Here is a 12828-nt window from a genome sequence, read left to right on the forward strand (position 1 = left end):
GTCCATGTTGTCAAGGTTGTGTGTCATATCTATGTCTCTCCATGTTTCTGGTTTATTTTGAAGAGTCTATTGTTTCCATGTTCAACATGTTTTGTTTTCCTTCACCCTGTGGCGTAATGTTTATTTGCGTCAGTGGTGTCTCCCCAGGTGTTTCCACTTCCCTCATTACCCTTCTGTGCATTTATGTCCTCGTCTCTCCTTCTGTTCTTTGTCAGGTCGTTTGTTTATGTCATGTCAAGTCAGGTCACAGGGTCTTATTTTTTCTGTTGTTCAGGTTCATGCTCGTGCCAGGTTTAGTTTTCTTCACGTTCATATTTCCCATATTCCTGATCAGTTTCATTTTGTCATTTCATGTTCTGATTGTCATAGTTGTTTAGTAGGGGTGCAACGATATTCGTATCGATATTGAACCGTTCGATACAGTGCTTTCGGTTCGGTACGCATATGTATCGAACAATACAACATTTGTAATTTATTTTATCAATTTTCCTTCTGACGATGCTGTCTGTGTTGAGCACTCAGTGAATCTGTGTTCGACTATTCCGCCTAGGCTGCACTGTCGAGCGCAGATCTACTGAGCGCTCAACACAGACAGCATAGTCAGAAGGAAGAGCGCAGGGCACCTCCCCCACCCTCATTCAGATCTGGCGTTTGGAATTATTTTGGTTTTCATGTGACGTATGACCCTGAAGGTAAGCGAGTCATGGACTAAAGTAAAACAGTATGTTGGATGTGCCATGCAATGCTCAATTACATTGGTGTGAACTAGTGTGTTAGCGCAGTTAGCTCGTTAAAGTGTTTGCCGTCTAGCCCAGCCCCATGCACGGAGCGATCGGCGGTAGCTCGTTAACGGAGATTTGCCGTGTTGTGGCGTTAAGGTCATTTCAACGAGATTAACCTGAAAGCACTAGTGGGAACACAACGAATATGACTGCACATTTACGCCGACATCATCCTAGTGCAAAGACAAAAACAACAAGCATGCTACTAACTTTAGCCGAGTCATTTAGACAGCTGTTAGCACATGATTCTCCTTATGCTGCTGAGAATATAGCCCAGAAGAAGCGAATAGTATAGCTTTTATTTTGGAAAGAGACATTTCTCTGTAATAAACTCTCTTTTCCAAAGATTAGTGATTCCTCAATCAGATACAGGGCTTGCAATATCGCTAGCCCGACGTCCCGGAGCTAGCGATTTTTTCAGTCGGGCTACCAAAATCTATCTCTTCCCTGCCCGTCGGGCTATTGTAGGAAAAATATATGTCAATGCTTTTGCATTCTGTCAGAAATGTAGCTGGGTAATTATGTCATTGGCATCGGTGAGCCACTGTCAATATGTGACATATTGAAGTCGCGTTTGAATTTGCGCTTGTTTTTTTGCTTTCACTTTGCAATCGTGCGAACTGTGTATAGAGAGCGACAGTACTGATCTGTGAGTGATGATAATTTGTGCACCAATTCCTCTGACATCGTCTTATTAATCGTTAGCTTACTATGCAAACATGACAAGTGAAATCTCCCGCAGCAAGCTTAAACATGTGAGAGGTTGATCGCGCAGAGAATCGCTGAGCTTATGTGAGTGAGCGTGTAAAAGCATTTCAGTTCTGCTGAGCCAAATAAGACAGGTCAGGGTGAAGAAGTGACAGCCAAAGAAAAGCTTACCACAAAACGGAGAAGTTATGACAAATCAGACTATAAGGCAAAAAGAAAGTGCAGCTTTATGGTTTCATGGACAAAAGAATTTCTGTGGCTGCAATATGATGAGCTAAATAACCAGGGCTGCACATAAATGGTCCGCAGGTGCGCATTCGCTGTCAAAATAAAAAACACGCACAAGGGTTAGGGTTAAATTTAAAAACTGTACTTTTGAGTTAAAATATATATTTATAATTTTAATAAATGACAAATTAAAAATGCATGAACATTTTTTTGTATCGAAAAAATATCGAACCGTGACACCAAAGTATCGAACCGAACCGAACCGTGAATTTTGTGTATCGTTGCACCCCTACTGTTTAGCTGCTCCCAGTATAGGTCTAGTTTAGTTTTTCCCTCATTTTGTCGCCTTTTCTGTGTTTACTATCAGCCACAACAAAGGTTCGCTTTTTGTTATACTTTTCTCCTGTGTCTGCATATTGGGTCTGCTTCATAAACACACCAGCGTGTCCTGCTGTGACATACAAATTATTTTTCCAGGCTTAGATGATCTTACAATTACTGAGAAGCATTGTCCTCTCCAAATTACGCGTTATTTGCTTTAAGGTGTGTGTTTGACAATTATACCACGGAGCAAAATACTTCTCATTTTAGGCTTTCTTTTTCACTAACAAGATAATTGACTGCTGTGGGAGCAACGTTTAGGTAGCCACTGCACTGTGTTGGCATATGGCATTGAAGATAACAGTGGAGGAATTATATTCTTAATCTAGTTATTAGTTTTACTTACAGCACTTTCAAGAAGACATCTACTCTGATGAAGTGTATATAAGTGTATTGCCCCAACAATTTTTCTATAGTTTTTTCTATATCTTGCTGTACTTTTATTTTTCATTGTCTGCTTGTTTCCTTTTATTTATTATTTTCCAGATCACTTGCTTTATTTTATCCCTTATTTATTTATTAAATGAATGTTGATTTGGTTCTGAGCAGAGTTCATTTGCTTGAATTTGAAGTTTTAAAATTCAATTCAAATTTAAATTGTATTCATCATACAGACAATCATACGCAGTACAACGTGAAGTGAATAGTGAATATTTACAGTTAGAAACATTTACAGAGAAAGAGGTAATAGGAGTTGCATAATACTACTCCAACAGAGGTCGATTATCTTGTTAATAATTTTACCTCCTCACTACGTACGACTCTGGATACTGTAGCTCCTGTGAAAACTAAGGCCTCAAATCAGAAGTACCTGACTCCGTGGTATAATTCTCAAACACGTACCCTAAAGCAGATGACTCGTAAGCTGGAGAGGAAAATTTAGAGGATCATCATTTAGCCTGGAGAAATAGTTTGCTGCTTTATAAGAAAGTACCCCACCAAGCCAGAACATCTTACTATTCATCACTGATTGAAGAAAATAAGAACAACCCCAGGTTTCTCTTCAGCACTGTAGCCAGGCTGACAAAAAGTCAGAGCTCTATTGAGCCAACCATCCCTTTAACGTTAACTAGTAATGACTTCATGAACTTCTTCACAAATAAAATTTTTATCATTAGAGAAAAAATTACCAATAATCATCCCACAGATGTAATATTATCTACAGCTACTCTTAGTACCATTGATGTTAAGTTAGACTCTTTTTCTCCAATTGATCTTTCTGAGTTAACTTCAATAATTACTTCCTCCAAACCCTCAATGGTTAGCTGAGCTGGTCAGAGCATGGTGCTAATAATGCCAAAGTCATGGGTTCAATCCCCATACTGGCCCTTCCAGTATGGAAGGTGCTGTCTCATGGTAGACTGTGGTTTTGTTTGGTGGGATCCAAGAAAAAAACTTCTGCCAACTTCCAGGTGACAGATCGGGCCACGTAAGCTTTATGACCTCCATTGGCAGTTGATACTCTGGCTTAGTGGGTGGATCCACTGTGCATGTGGCAGGTAGGACTACATTTTTAAGAGCGTGATACATGGGAGAAATGCTGTGGCATGAACTTGTTTCAAACAACAATCGATTATTTCTTTTTTTTTTATATATTCTTTATTTCTACAATATTACTTCACAAAGGTGATTACAGGCATTAATTAACACAGTTTACAAGAGAAAAACAAAACAAAACGAGAAGGAAGAAAGAAGGAGAGGGAAAAAAAGGGGGGAAATTATATATATATAAAATAAAAGGAGAAAACTCAGTCGGGAGTGAGCAATTAACTAGATTGGTGGTTTCAAGCTTTAAAAAGAAGATTCGGTTTATGGGTATTGACGTATTGGACCCACTTATCCCAACACAGATGGAACCAGGCCATCCTGTCATTAACATGAGCTGTTACTTCCTCCATCCTATATATCTCTAACGTAATTTCCCACCATAATGACAAGGTCGGTATGTCTTGCGAGGACCATTTCTTTGTTATACATTTCTTACTTGCAACCAATAAAGCTCTTAACAGACATATGTCATTTTTGGACCAGTTCTGCGGTATACAGCCAAAAAAAATTGTCTTCATATCCTGAGGGAATGTACAGTTAAAAATGCCTTGTAATATACCATGAATGTCTTTCCAGTAAGTCCGTAGCCCAGGACAGTCCCACATAATATGGGTGTGATGTGCTCGTTGGTGTCCACAGTTTCTCCAGCACACTGGAGGATTCCCATCATAGTGAGCCTTTTGACACGGAGTGATAAAGAACCTTATCAGAGTTTTCCATCCGAACTCCCTCCAACTTTTGGAGGAAGTACTCCTCCATTGCCATTCCCACATCTGAGTCCATTCATCCCTAGAAATACACATCCCTCCCTCCTTTTCCCATAACATCTTCACATAATCAGTTGAGTGTGGAAGCTTATTTATAAGAAAATTATACCAAAAAGAAATGTGTTGTATCAACATCCCCACTGTACGCCTGTCTAAATAAAGTTACCAGTTCCACATTAGTGTTTGACATCAGACCGATTGTTGTCTTTATATAGTGTCTTATTTGCAAGTATCGATAAAAATCCAGTTTTTCTAGATTGTGTCTCTGTTTCAGCGTGTCAAAACTAATAAGATTCCCATCCTTTATCAAACTATCAAATGTAGATAACCCTTTAGCAGGCCAACTTTTGAAACGTGAGTCCAATTTATTCGGGGCAAAGTCAGAATCATATGCATACCATTTGAATAAAGCCAAATCCTGTTCAAGTTTGAATCCTTTCACGACTTTTCTCCATACATTAAGTGTGCACGACACCCAGGGTGTCGTGCATCCTGCCCTCACCGTATCAACAATTCCCTTATGTAAGCTGAATTTATCCAAGACTTTATATAGAAAGTCCCAATTTACGGAATCAAAGGCTTTTTCTGCATCAATACTCATAAGCATGGCTGTACTCTTAGATGTCTGTATCTGATCAGAATCAGAATCAGAATCAGAAAGGGTTTTATTGCCAAATGTTGAGCAGGTTTACAACATTAGGAAATTGCTGCGGTGCTTCAGTGCAAACATGCTGTCATAAATTGCGCTTAAATAGACATGAAAAAATAAAAGTAAGAATAAGAATTAAAAGTGCTACGTAGAAAGATATATGCATGAGATATACATGAGATACAGTGGGGCAAAAAAGTATTTAGTCAGCCACCGATTGTGCAAGTTCCCCCACCTAAAATGATGACAGAGGTCAGTAATTTGCACCAGAGGTACACTTCAACTTTGAGAGACAGAATGTGAAAAAAAAAATCCATGAATCCACATGGTAGGATTTGTAAAGAATTTATTCGTAAATCAGGGTGGAAAATAAGTATTTGGTCAATAACAAAAATACAACTCAATACTTTGTAACATAACCTTTGTTGGCAATAACAGAGGTCAAACGTTTACTATAGGTCTTTACCAGGTTTGCACACACAGTAGCTGGTATTTTGGCCCATTCCTCCATGCAGATCTTCTCGAGAGCAGTGATGTTTTGGGGCTGTCGCCGAGCAACACGGACTTTCACCTCCCGCCACAGATTTTCTATGGGGTTGAGGTCTGGAGACTGGCTAGGCCACTCCAGGACTTTCAAATCCTTCTTACGGACCCACTCCTTTGTTGCCCGGGCGGTGTGTTTTGGATCATTGTCATGTTGGAAGACCCAGCCTCGTTTCATCTTCAAAGTTCTCACTGATGGAAGGAGGTTTTGGCTCAAAATCTCACGATACATGGCCCCATTCATTCTGTCCTTAACGCGGATCAGTCGTCCTGTCCCCTTGGCAGAAAAACAGCCCCATAGCATGATGTTTCCACCCCCATGCTTCACAGTAGGTATGGTGTTCTTGGGATGCAACTCAGTATTCTTCTTCCTCCAAACACGACGAGTTGAGTTTATACCAAAAAGTTCTACTTTGGTTTCATCTGACCACATGACATTCTCCCAATCCTCTGCTGTATCATCCATGTGCTCTCTGGCAAACTTCAGACGGGCCTGGACATGCACTGGCTTCAGCAGCGGAACACGTCTGGCACTGCGGGATTTGATTCCCTGCCGTTGTAGTGTGTTACTGATGGTGACCTTTGTTACTTTGGTCCCAGCTCTCTGCAGGTCATTCACCAGGTCCCCCCGTGCGGTTCTGGGATCTTTGCTCACCGTTCTCATGATCATTTTGACCCCACGGGATGAGATCTTGCGTGGAGCCCCAGATCGAGGGAGATTATCAGTGGTCTTGTATGTCTTCCATTTTCTGATGATTGCTCCCACAGTTGATTTTTTTCACACCAAGCTGCTTGCCTATTGTAGATTCACTCTTCCCAGTCTGGTGCAGGTCTACAATACTTTTCCTGGTGTCCTTCGAAAGCTCTTTGGTCTTGGCCATGGCTGAGTTTGGAGTCTGACTGTTTGAGGCTGTGGACAGGTGTCTTTTATACAGATGATGAGTTCAAACAGGTGCCATTCATACAGGTAACGAGTGGGGGACAGAAAAGCTTCTTACAGAAGACGTTACAGGTCTGTGAGAGCCAGAGATTTTCCTTGTTTGAGGTGACCAAATACTTATTTTCCACCCTGATTTACGAATAAATTCTTTACAAATCCTACCATGTGAATTCATGGATTTTTTTTTCACATTCTGTCTCTCACAGTTGAAGTGTACCTCTGGTGCAAATTACTGACCTCTGTCATCATTTTAAGTGGGGGAACTTGCACAATCGGTGGCTGACTAAATACTTTTTTGCCCCACTGTATATACATGAGAATAAGAATTAAAAGTGCTACGTAGAAAGATATATACATGAGTGCAGGTGGTGATCAGTGCCAAAACATGGAATGATGCAGTGAACACATCGTAGGGTCATGTGTTAGTGGTGGGAACACTAACTCATGTGTCATGTGTTCATGTGTCCAACAGCAGAGGGGAAGAAACTGTTCTTATGGCGAGAGGTTCTGGTGCGAATGGACCGGAGCCTCCTGCCTGAGGGGAGCAGGTCATGATGTATTACATGAAGAGTTCTACGTATATTATCCTGGGTCTGTCGTCGTCTTATAAACCCCGTTTGATCATTGCTAATCAAGTCAGGTAAAAATTCTTCCATTCTCCTGGCCATTATCGAGGTAAACAATCTATAATCTATGTTAAGGACAGAAATAGGTCTATATGAGCCACACTCCATTTTGTCTTTCCCTTCTTTCGGAATAGCCGAAATAATTGCCTCCTTCCAACTCGGTGGAATTTGCGCTGTTTTTAACACCCAGTTAAAAGTAGTAAGTAGTGTAGGGATCAAGTCCTGTTTGAATTCCCGATACCACTCTGCGGTGTAACCATCGGAGCCTGGTGACTTATTTGATTTCAGCCTATTGATGGCATTCATGAGTTCAGCTTCCGTCACCTCCGCTATCATCGTTTTATTTTGTTCCTCGTTAAAGCTTGGTAGGCATAAAGGGTTCAGGAAGTTGTCCATTTCGTGTTCAGCCACCCCGGGACTCCCGCATATAATGATTTATAGAATGATTCAAAAGCGTTCTGTATCTTGCAAGGATGAGTCATTATATTCCCCGTCTCTGGGTGTTTGATTTTAGTTACAGTATTCTCCGCTATCTTCTTCTTAAGTTTCCATGCTAAAATTTTCATTGATTGCGATCCTCCATCATAATGTTTCTGTTTCAAATATAACAATTTTCTCTTTATCGTTTGTATACTCTGCGTATTTATTTCATTTCTAATCATTGTTAATTTCTGCAAGGTGCCCGCTGAAGGCTTATGTTTGTGCTCACTTTCTAATTGTTTTTGAATCGCTTGTAATTCTTCCATTTTTTTCTCTCTTGCTTTTTTTTGGAAGGAGGCAAATGCTATAATCTTCCCCCTCATAACAGCTTTTAATGCATCCCATAGTATCGGGGGTAACACCTCCCCATTATCATTAATTTCAAGGTAGTCTTTGAGCTCTGCCTTTATTACTTTCCTAAATTCCACATCTTTAAGCAGGGATGAATTCAATCTCCAAATTGAAATTTTGGGGTGTACATTCATATCAATCATTAGGTACACCGGTGCGTGATCACTTATATCTATCAAGCCCATCTCACATGTTAAGATTTTATCCCTATCTCTTCCAAACATTAAAAAATAATCTATCCTCGTGTAGGGTGAGCGTGGGGCTGAAAAATGAGAGTAATCCATCCTTGTAGGAAAGCGATTTCTCCATACATCAATTAAACCCACCTCATCGAACAGTGCTGAGATTCTTTTATATAAGGTACTCGATCCTGGCTTCTTTCTTTTAGAGCTGTCTAGGTCCGGCTGTAGGCGTATATTCAGATCACCGCCTCAAATTAAAGGGCCTTGAGTTTCTGTCACCATTATGTTAACAATGTTCTTAAAGAAACTTAGGTCACTTCCTGGTGGGGCGTACACATTCATTAGAGTAACCTGATTACCATCAACTGTTCCCCGTACCAGTATAAATCTCCCATCCTTATCTTTAAGTTCAAATGACTTTTCAAAGTTCAGTGCCCTGGAAATGAAGATTACCACGCCCCGTCTGCGGCCTGATTCATACGCTGAGGAGAACATGTTTGTAAAACCCATCCTCCTAAGTTTTTCATGTTCATTATTATTCAAGTGTGTCTCTTGTAAGTATACTATCTGCGCTCGATCTTTCTTCATTTTAGTCAAGATTCAACTTCGTTTAATGGGATTCGTGAGCCCATTCACATTAAAGGATATAACCTTGATTCCTCTAGTGCTCATTTATCCGAAATAAAATATCCAAACTTAATTATTTATCAACTGGTAAACTCCCTCTAAAAACCCGAACAATAAACAACCACAATCGTCCAGAATCGGACAAAGAAAAAACAAAACAAGACAAAAAAACAAAAGTACTATGTAATTCCAAGGTTGGGGTCAGTCCTAACAGACCCTGGTACATAAATCCCGTAGACAGGGGGAAACCTCCCCTGACTGGAGGGCAAGGGCCCCTGATAGCTCCTTTAAGATGCATTTCTCCACAGTCTCTCTAGCAATCTTAATCATCTAATAAGGGAAAAGTATTTGTTATCTCACCCATTTCGACCGCACAATATATCTCCATTAATCTCCTGTCGTTAGATAGCTGAAGCTGCTCACAATTGGGACTTTCTCTATGTCCGTCCGAGTCACACCGCTGCGACTTTCCAGTCTTCGCCCACGTCAAATTTGACAGCTGTTCCGTTAAGGTCTGCTTCGGGGCAACTTTAGTGATCTGGAATCCCCTTGTCCGCATATCCGCGGTTGCTTCCTCCGCCGTCGCATAAAGCACGGTTCCCTCTTGATAGAAGACCCTCAATTTAGCAGGATAGGGAGTCTGGAATCTTATGTTCTGTTGTTTCAGAGCTCTTTTAGCTTCAGCGTAGTCTTTATGTTTTCGCGGAATAGCTGGTGCGTAATCCTGATCAAAATATATTCTCTGACCGTTCAGCAGAACAGTCCTCTTGCCCCACGCTTTACGCAGAACTTCTTCCTTGGTGTTAAAACGTGCAAAACAAATCAATATCGAACGTGGGGTTCCCTCTCGGTTCCTCACTGCTCCCAGGGCCCGGTGTGATCTCTCGACACTAAGCTCTGTGCCCTGGGGGAGGTCGAGGCATTCCGTCAATACTTTTTCCACAAAAACTGGCATCGAAGACCCCTCCACTCCTTCGGGGACATTGTACAGCCTCAGATTCTTTCGCGGGGCCCGGCTTTCCCGATCCACAATTTTGTTTTCTTGCTCGTTGATAATTTTTAGCATCTTTAGGATCACCTGTTCCGCGTTTTGGACCCGGTCTTCCAGCTTTGCAATGCGGGTTTCTGCTTCGGTTATCCTGTTATTGGCTCTGACCAAGTCGGATTTAAAATCTTGGAACTCTCTTCGAAAGTCCCGTAATTCTTCCAGTATCATAGTCAAGCCCGAGCCTTCATCCATGTTGACCCTAGCATTGACTTCATGTCGAGATGGCGATGCCGCTGCCGTAGGCCCTTCGTTTACACGTTCTTCTGCTGAGCTTTTCTGTTTGTCTCTTTTCCCCATGTTCACCCCGGTTGTAACTCTACTATCTATCAGAAATTGGTAATAATTTTGACACTTCGCGGGGTGAATGAATTATTTATGAGAGAGCGCTACTCGTTAGGCTGCCATGCTTTGGGATGACGTCACCGGAAAAACAATCAATTATTTCAAGCAGCAATCAAGCAATATCCACCAGCCATGTGACCAACCCAACACCAGCAGTTGGCTCAAGCAGACTCCAACGAACGTTCGTGAAAAGTGGGAGCTTCTGCCAGACCACGTGGCCTAACGGACAAGGCGTCTGACTTCGGATAAGAAGATTGAGGGTTCGAGTCCCTTCGTGGTTGGTTGTGAGTCCTTGAAAAGCAGGCATACATTCGCAGCATGCCAACCTCGGCTCCTTTATGTCATTTAAATTTCCTACACTGTTGTCAACTTCATGTCCTTCAACAGAGACTCTACGAGTTCTCAAACAAGGCTCGAATGGCCAGGTTGGGGACTGAAGCCATGAACTTGGCCTTATCAGTGCCAGGCTCCAGTAGTCTTGGCTTAGAAGCAACCATAGAAAGTCAATAACATGCCATGACCTCAAGCAACACGGGTGAAAAAATCACGACTTGGAAGCAGGCTGTTGGTGGAACTCCACCTGCATAGGTGGCTTCTGATCAGTAGGAGCTTCCAAGAGTTGGCTTTCATTGGTACAGCTTGAAGTAATTTCTTGTAAACACACATTTCTCTTGTGTTCTTAACAGTTCTTCCACCCTCTTTTTTGGTATATTAGTCAACAAAAGGATCAGTTCGCACACAAGTTGTAGGCCGGTTAGCTCAGCTGGTCAGAGCGTGGTGCTAATAACGCCAAGGTCATGGGTTCAATCCCCATACTGGCCATTCCAGCAGCCATCCAAGGTGCTGTCTCGTGATAGACTGTGGATTTTATTTGGTGGGATCCAAGAAAAAACCTCTGCCAATTTCCAGGTGAGTGATGTACGCAACTACAAATGACAGCAAACCACAAAATTCACTGACACATGACACGCTAATGAATACATTACATGCTTAGCTACAATCTCCAAATCACTTTTCCAGCTACTTTCTGGATAAATCACTCATTTCCAAAGTCTGACACAGCATACTGCATCAAAAACTGCTGCTTTATATCCTCACCTATCGACCCTAACAGTAGAAGACGCACACCATGTACCGTATTTTCACGACCATAAGACGCACTGTACTAAAAGGCGCAGTCTCAGTTATGTGTGCCATTACTGTATTTAACACACACATAAGGCGCACTGGATTATAGGGCGCATACAAGTACCGTATGCGTATTTAAAAATAAAGCGGGAGCAAACCTGAGTTCGCTACCTTACTCACATTTTTATTACCAGTAATCGTCATCATCAACAACACACAAGCATACAAGTGTGCATATTTAAAAATAAAGCAGGAGCAAAACAAAGTTTGGTACTCACATTTTTATCATCAAACCCATCGAAGTCCTCATCCTCTGTGTCTGAATTGAACAGCTGCGCTAAATCTCCATCAAACATGCCAAGTTCACTTTCTTCACTGTCAGAGTCACTTTCCGTGCCGTGCGGCTCCTCGGAAATGATGCCGGCTTTTGCGAAAGCTCGAACAACAGTGCCAGCAGACATGTTAGCCCAAGCATCTACAATCCATTGGCAAATTGTGGCGTAACTCGCCCAGCGCTGCCTTCCACTCTTGGTGAAACTGTGGTCTCCATCGGTCATCCATTGCTCCCAGGCCGCTCGCTCCCAGGCCGCTCGCAGCCTTACTTTGAACGGGCGGTTCACACCGATGTCCAGTGGTTGGAGTTCCTTTGTCAGGCCTCCCGGAATGACAGCAAGCTCACAGTTCATTTGTTTCACTAGTTTTTTCACATCGGCTGCGAGATGGGCACGCATAGAGTCACAGATTAAGAGCGATGGTGATGCGTGGAAAAAACCACCTGGTCTCCTTACATACACCTCCCTCAGCCACTCTTTCATCATTTCCTCATCTATCCAGCCCTTTTCATTTGCCTTAATGATGATTCCTGCTGGAAACTTCTCTTTAGGCAAAGTGTTATATCTTCACTCCGGGTTACTAGTATAACAATGATACTCAGACCACGACGTAACTCGAGGTATTTATTATAACGGCATAACGTAACATGGAGCTAGCCCGAGCAACAGCCTAAAAGCATCATTTCCCATAATGCATCTGGGCATGACCGCTACGGGTCCTGTTATAACCCAAAATACACAACATCTCCTCCCCTCTTACAAAGGATGTACTACGAAATAAACAGGTGATCTACTCACAAACTTCAGTCTTCACTGGCACATGACAGTAATAGCCTCACAAACATTTCACCTCTTATTAACTGTAAGGTTACAACACCAACTCTTTTAATTGCTATCTTGGGGAGTGAGGGTGGACTACCTCAACCTCCCCCATGACCCATGGGGATTATTCTGCCCCGTTCATTTGGGTCAGGTGCCATCTAATAACTCAAACGAACAGGAGGCCGCCGCTCTCTGTTTTTAGACATTCTCTGATTGGTTGTGTAACAGAGCCATTTAGAAGATGTCACATGCTGTAGTTTTTGAACGACTGGTTCTGGGTCTTTTCACTCCGCGTGGTTGTCTCCGTTTGGTGGCTTTCCTGGCAGGTTTTGTCGATTTGGTTA

At 42.1% G+C, this 12828-nt stretch overlaps 1 non-coding gene across 1 annotated transcript; it reads left to right on the forward strand.

Annotated features, from left to right (window-relative positions):
- The first annotated feature begins 10950 nt into the window (after nucleotides 1-10950).
- Nucleotides 10951-11024, forward strand: trnai-aau. The gene has a single exon. It is a non-coding gene; the product is annotated as a tRNA-Ile (tRNA).
- The last annotated feature ends 1804 nt before the right edge of the window (nucleotides 11025-12828 follow it).

Source organism: Simochromis diagramma, unplaced genomic scaffold (assembly GCF_900408965.1).
Source record: "Simochromis diagramma unplaced genomic scaffold, fSimDia1.1 OVJJ01000374.1, whole genome shotgun sequence".
Classification (NCBI taxonomy): Eukaryota; Metazoa; Chordata; class Actinopteri; order Cichliformes; family Cichlidae; genus Simochromis; species Simochromis diagramma.